This window comes from Cherax quadricarinatus, chromosome 74 (assembly GCF_038502225.1).
Source record: "Cherax quadricarinatus isolate ZL_2023a chromosome 74, ASM3850222v1, whole genome shotgun sequence".
NCBI lineage: Eukaryota > Metazoa > Arthropoda > Malacostraca > Decapoda > Parastacidae > Cherax > Cherax quadricarinatus.
Genome location: NC_091365.1, coordinates 10,677,641 through 10,683,640, shown reverse-complemented (window position 1 = coordinate 10,683,640; position 6,000 = coordinate 10,677,641). Strand labels below are relative to the sequence as shown.

The 6,000-nt window shown below is 47.1% G+C and overlaps 1 protein-coding gene across 1 annotated transcript in view; it reads right to left on the bottom strand.

Annotated features, from left to right (window-relative positions):
* LOC128700233 (orexin/Hypocretin receptor type 1) overlaps window positions 1-6,000 on the bottom strand; it is a 220,932-nt gene that overhangs the window by 79,961 nt on the left and 134,971 nt on the right. The window lies entirely within an intron of this gene.

The following is a 6,000-nucleotide window of genomic DNA, read 5'->3' as shown; positions in this document are numbered from 1 at the left end:
AGTTTTAGCAGTAAAGGTCGAGAACCAAAACCTAGTCATTGTGGTAGTCTACAAGCCTCCGGATGCAACATCCCAGCAATTCCAGGAACAGCTGTTAAAAATTGACCACTGTCTGGAAAATCTTCCAGCTCCTGCACCCAACATCTTGCTCCTGGGGGATTTCAACTTAAGGCACCTAAAATGGAGGAATATAGCAAATAATATTGTTGCAGTAATAACACCAGGAGGCAGCTCTGATGAAAACTCACACTCACACGAGCTTTTAAATCTCTGCACAAAATTCAATTTAAACCAGCAAATAATAGAGCCTACTAGACTGGAGAATACACTAGACCTCATCTTCACTAACAATGATGATCTGATAAGAAATGTCACCATATCAAAAACAATATACTCAGATCACAACATAATTAAGGTTCAGACATGTATGCGTGGAGCCTCAGACCGACAAAATGAGACTAGTCACGAGGGAGCATTCACCAAATTCAACTTCAATAACAAAAACATAAAGTGGGACCAAGTAAACCAAGTCCTAACCGATATAAGCTGGGAAGATATACTAAGCAACACAGACCCAAACTTATGCCTAGAACAGATTAACTCGGTGGCACTCGATGTATGCACAAGGCTTATTCCTCTAAGAAAAAGGAGGAGTAGATGTAAAATAGAAAGAGACAGGCGCTCCCTTTACAGGCGACGGAAAAGAATAACAGAGCGGCTAAAAGAGGTCAATATATCAGAAATGCGCAGGGAGACACTGGTCAGAGAAATAGCAAGCATCGAACTTAAGCTAAAAGAATCCTTTAGGAGTCAGGAATCGCGGGAAGAACTAAAAGCCATAAATGAAATCGAAAGAAACCCAAAGTATTTCTTCTCCTATGCCAAATCAAAATCGAGAACAACGTCCAGTATTGGGCCCCTACTTAAACAAGATGGGTCCTACACAGATGACAGCAAGGAAATGAGTGAGCTACTCAAGTCCCAATATGACTCAGTTTTTAGCAAGCCGCTAACCAGACTGAGAGTCGAAGATCAAAATGAATTTTTTATGAGAGAGCCACAAAATTTGATTAACACAAGCCTATCCGATGTTATCCTGACGCCAAATGACTTCGAACAGGCGATAAATGACATGCCCATGCACTCTGCCCCAGGGCCAGACTCATGGAACTCTGTGTTCATCAAGAACTGCAAGAAGCCCCTATCACGAGCCTTTTCCATCCTATGGAGAGGGAGCATGGACACGGGGGTCGTCCCTCAGTTACTAAAAACAACAGACATAGCCCCACTCCACAAAGGGGGCAGTAAAGCAACAGCAAAGAACTACAGACCAATAGCACTAACATCCCATATCATAAAAATCTTTGAAAGGGTCCTAAGAAGCAAGATCACCACCCATCTAGAAACCCATCAGTTACACAACCCAGGGCAACATGGGTTTAGAACAGGTCGCTCCTGTCTGTCTCAACTACTGGATCACTACGACAAGGTCCTAAATGCACTAGAAGACAAAAAGAATGCAGATGTAATATATACAGACTTTGCAAAAGCCTTCGACAAGTGTGACCATGGCGTAATAGCGCACAAAATGCGCGCTAAAGGAATAACAGGAAAAGTTGGTCGATGGATCTATAATTTCCTCACTAACAGAACACAGAGAGTAGTCGTCAACAGAGTAAAGTCCGAGGCAGCTACGGTGAAAAGCTCTGTTCCACAAGGCACAGTACTAGCTCCCATCTTGTTCCTCATCCTCATATCCGACATAGACAAGGATGTCAGCCACAGCACCGTGTCTTCCTTTGCAGATGACACCCGAATCTGCATGACAGTGTCTTCCATTGCAGACACTGCAAGGCTCCAGGCGGACATCAACCAAATCTTTCAGTGGGCTGCAGAAAACAATATGAAGTTCAACGATGAGAAATTTCAATTACTCAGATATGGTAAACATGAGGAAATTAAATCTTCATCAGAGTACAAAACAAATTCTGGCCACAAAATAGAGCGAAACACCAACGTCAAAGACCTGGGAGTGATTATGTCGGAGGATCTCACCTTCAAGGACCATAACATTGTATCAATCGCATCTGCTAGAAAAATGACAGGATGGATAATGAGAACCTTCAAAACTAGGGAGGCCAAGCCCATGATGACACTCTTCAGGTCACTTGTTCTATCTAGGCTGGAATATTGCTGCACTCTAACAGCACCTTTCAAGGCAGGTGAAATTGCCGACCTAGAAAATGTACAGAGAACTTTCACGGCGCGCATAACGGAGATAAAACACCTCAATTACTGGGAGCGCTTGAGGTTTCTAAACCTGTATTCCCTGGAACGCAGGAGGGAGAGATACATGATTATATACACCTGGAAAATCCTAGAGGGACTAGTACCGAACTTGCACACGAAAATCACTCACTACGAAAGCAAAAGACTTGGCAGACGATGCACCATCCCCCCAATGAAAAGCAGGGGTGTCACTAGCACGTTAAGAGACCATACAATAAGTGTCAGGGGACCGAGACTGTTCAACTGCCTCCCAGCACACATAAGGGGGATTACCAACAGACCCCTGGCAGTCTTCAAGCTGGCACTGGACAAGCACCTAAAGGCAGTTCCTGATCAGCCGGGCTGTGGCTCGTACGTTGGTTTGCGTGCAGCCAGCAGCAACAGCCTGGTTGATCAGGCGCTGATCCACCAGGAGGCCTGGTCACAGACCGGGCCGCGGGGGCGTTGACCCCCGAAACTCTCTCCAGGTAAACTCCAGGTAAACAACCACACAAAAAACCGTGACTAATGCCGCAACCACCTCAAAAACCATCAGGAACGACACAACCACCTCAAAAACCGTGACTAACGCCACAACCACCTCAAAAAACCATCACTAACCCCACAACCACCTCAAAAACCATCACTAACCCCACAACCACCTGAAAAACCATCACTAACGCCACAAGCACCTCAAAAACCGTAACTAACGCCTCAACCACCTCAAAAAACCGTAACTAACGCCACAACCACCTGAAAAACCGTGACTAACGCCACAACCACCTCAAAAAACGTCGACTAAAGTCACAACTACCTCAAAAAAGCCGTAATGAACACCTGTGTATGAAGGCTCGACTTGCAAAGCTTCCCAAGAGCGCTCTTACGTCCACCAGAAAGCGCTAAACACGAATGGGCCTCAGTGTGCAGGTTTCTCGAGGACCTGGCTCACTCTGGTGACCCCAGGACGTAAGATGTCAAAGACCTGACATAAAAAAAATAGATGGAACTTTGTATGCGCGAGGGAATGACAAAACTTTTTATGAAGGAGAAGACAAGATGTAAAATGCAGCTATAAGGAAGTGACGTAGAAAGTATAATGAAGGTATAAAACGGGATGGGTAAAGGACGGTATATATAATGGGGATGAAGGTAGGTATAAGGAAGGAAACGAAGGTACAAGGGGGAATAAGGAAATTATGAGAAACAACACGGGAAAAGAAGGTAACAGGAAATGTTTAAAGAGAGAGGAAAAATGTAAGGATAAGGAAGGAGAGACCGATTAAGCTAATATAAAATTCAGCTTTGATTATGACAACGTGAGAGAGAGAGAGAGAGAGAGAGAGAGAGAGAGAGAGAGAGAGAGAGGAGGAAAAGAAAAGGGGAGAGAAAGAATGGCCCTCACCACTTGGAAAAAACAAGAATGCCCTTCCTACCTTCCTCATACGTGCCAGGAAGGAGGTTTCTGATCCAAGGAAACAGAGGTTTCTGATCCAAGGAGAGTTATGTGCACCTCGGATCAAACACCACTACCGTCGATTTCCCAGGGATTACATGACCTATTATTATTATTACAATTATTATTATTATTATTATTGTGTTTCACATTTATTTATTATTATTGGACAGTACTTTCCTATGACTGAACTAATAATAATAATAATAATAATAATAATAACAACAACAATGTTAGAGGTCACAAATAAAGAGCTTCGCTTAGAGATATTGCCGGGTATATTGACAAGATAGTGAGCCACAGATTGGTGGCACTGGCAGTGATGTGGCACTGGCAGTGATGTGGCACTGGCAGTGATGTGGCACTGGCAGTGATGTGGCGCTGGCAGTGATGTGGCACTGGCAGTGATGTGGCACTGGCAGTGATGTGGCACTGGCAGTGATGTGGCACTGGCAGTGATGTGGCACTGGTAGTGATGTGGAGCTGGCAGTGATGTGGCACTGGCAGTGATGTGGCGCTGGCAGTGATGTGGCACTGGCAGTGATGTGGCGCTGGCAGTGATGTGGCATTGGCAGTGATGTGGCACTGGCAGTGATGTGGCACTGGCAGTGATGTGGCACTGGCAGTGATGTGGCACTGGCAGTGAGGTGGCGCCTGGCACTGCAGTGATGTGGCACTGCAGTGATGTGGCACTGCCAGTGATGTGGCACTGCCAGTAATGTGGCACTGCCAGTGATGTGGCACTGCCAGTGATGTGGCACTGGCAGTGATGTGGCGCTGGCAGTGATGTGGCACTGGCAGTGATGTGGCACTGGCAGTGATGTGGCACTGCCAGTGATGTGGCACTGCCAGTGATGTGGCACTGCCAGTGATGTGGCACTGCCAGTGATGTGGCACTGCCAGTAATGTGGCACTGCCAGTGATGTGGCACTGCCAGTGATGTGGCACTGGCAGTGATGTGGCGCTGGCAGTGATGTGGCACTGGCAGTGATGTGGCACTGGCAGTGATGTGGCGCTGGCAGTGATGTGGCGCTGGCAGTGATGTGGCGCTGGCAGTGATGTGGCACTGGCAGTGATGTGGCACTGGCAGTGACGTGGCGCTGGCAGTGATGTGGCACTGCCAGTGATGTGGCACTGCCAGTGATGTGGCACTGGCAGTGATGTGGCGCTGGCAGTGATGTGGCACTGGCAGTGATGTGGCGCTGGCAGTGATGTGGCGCTGGCAGTGATGTGGCACTGGCAGTGATGTGGCGCTGGCAGTGATGTGGCACTGGCAGTGATGTGGCACTGGCAGTGATGTGGCGCTGGCAGTGATGTGGCGCTGGCAGTGATGTGGCACTGGCAGTGATGTGGCGCTGGCAGTGATGTGGCACTGGCAGTGATGTGGCACTGGCAGTGATGTGGCACTGGCAGTGATGTGGCGCTGGCAGTGATGTGGCACTGGCAGTGATGTGGCACTGCACCTCGTATAGTGTCAGAACCACCAGCAAGTGGAGCAGATAACACTGACTTAGTAAAGTGTCCAGACAACGAATAGGGGAATATAACCAGTAACACCTAGCGGCAGCTTTGTTAATTACCTCAATACCAGGTAGTGAGAGAGAGAGAGAGAGAGAGAGAGAGAGAGAGAGAGTGAGTGAGTGAGAGAGTGAGAGAGAGAGAGTGAGAGAGAGAGAGAGAGAGAGAGAGAGAGAGAGAGAGAGAGAGAGAGAGAGAGAGAGAGAGAGTGAGTGAGTGAGTGAGTGAGAGAGAGAGAGAGAGAGAGAGAGAGAGAGAGAGAGAGAGAGAGAGAGAGAGAGAGCAAGGAAATGAAGATGATCAGAAAGCAGAGAAAATACGCTTTCCATGATAGTACACAACCCCATCATGATAGTACACAACCCCATCATGATAGTACACAACCCCATCATGATAGTACACAACCCCATCATGATAGTACACAACCCCATCATGATAGTACACAACCCCATCATGATAGTACACAACCCCATCATGATAGTACAGAACCCCATAATGATAGCACACAACCCCATAATGATAGCACACAACCCCATAATGATAGCACACAACCCCATCATGATAGTACACAACCCCATCATGATAGTACACAACCCCATCATGATAGTACAGAACCCCATAATGATAGCACACAACCCCATAATGATAGCACACAACCCCATCATGATAGCACACAACCCCATCATGATAGCACACAACCCCATCATGATAGCACACAACCCCATCATGATAGCACACAACCCCATCATGATAACACACAA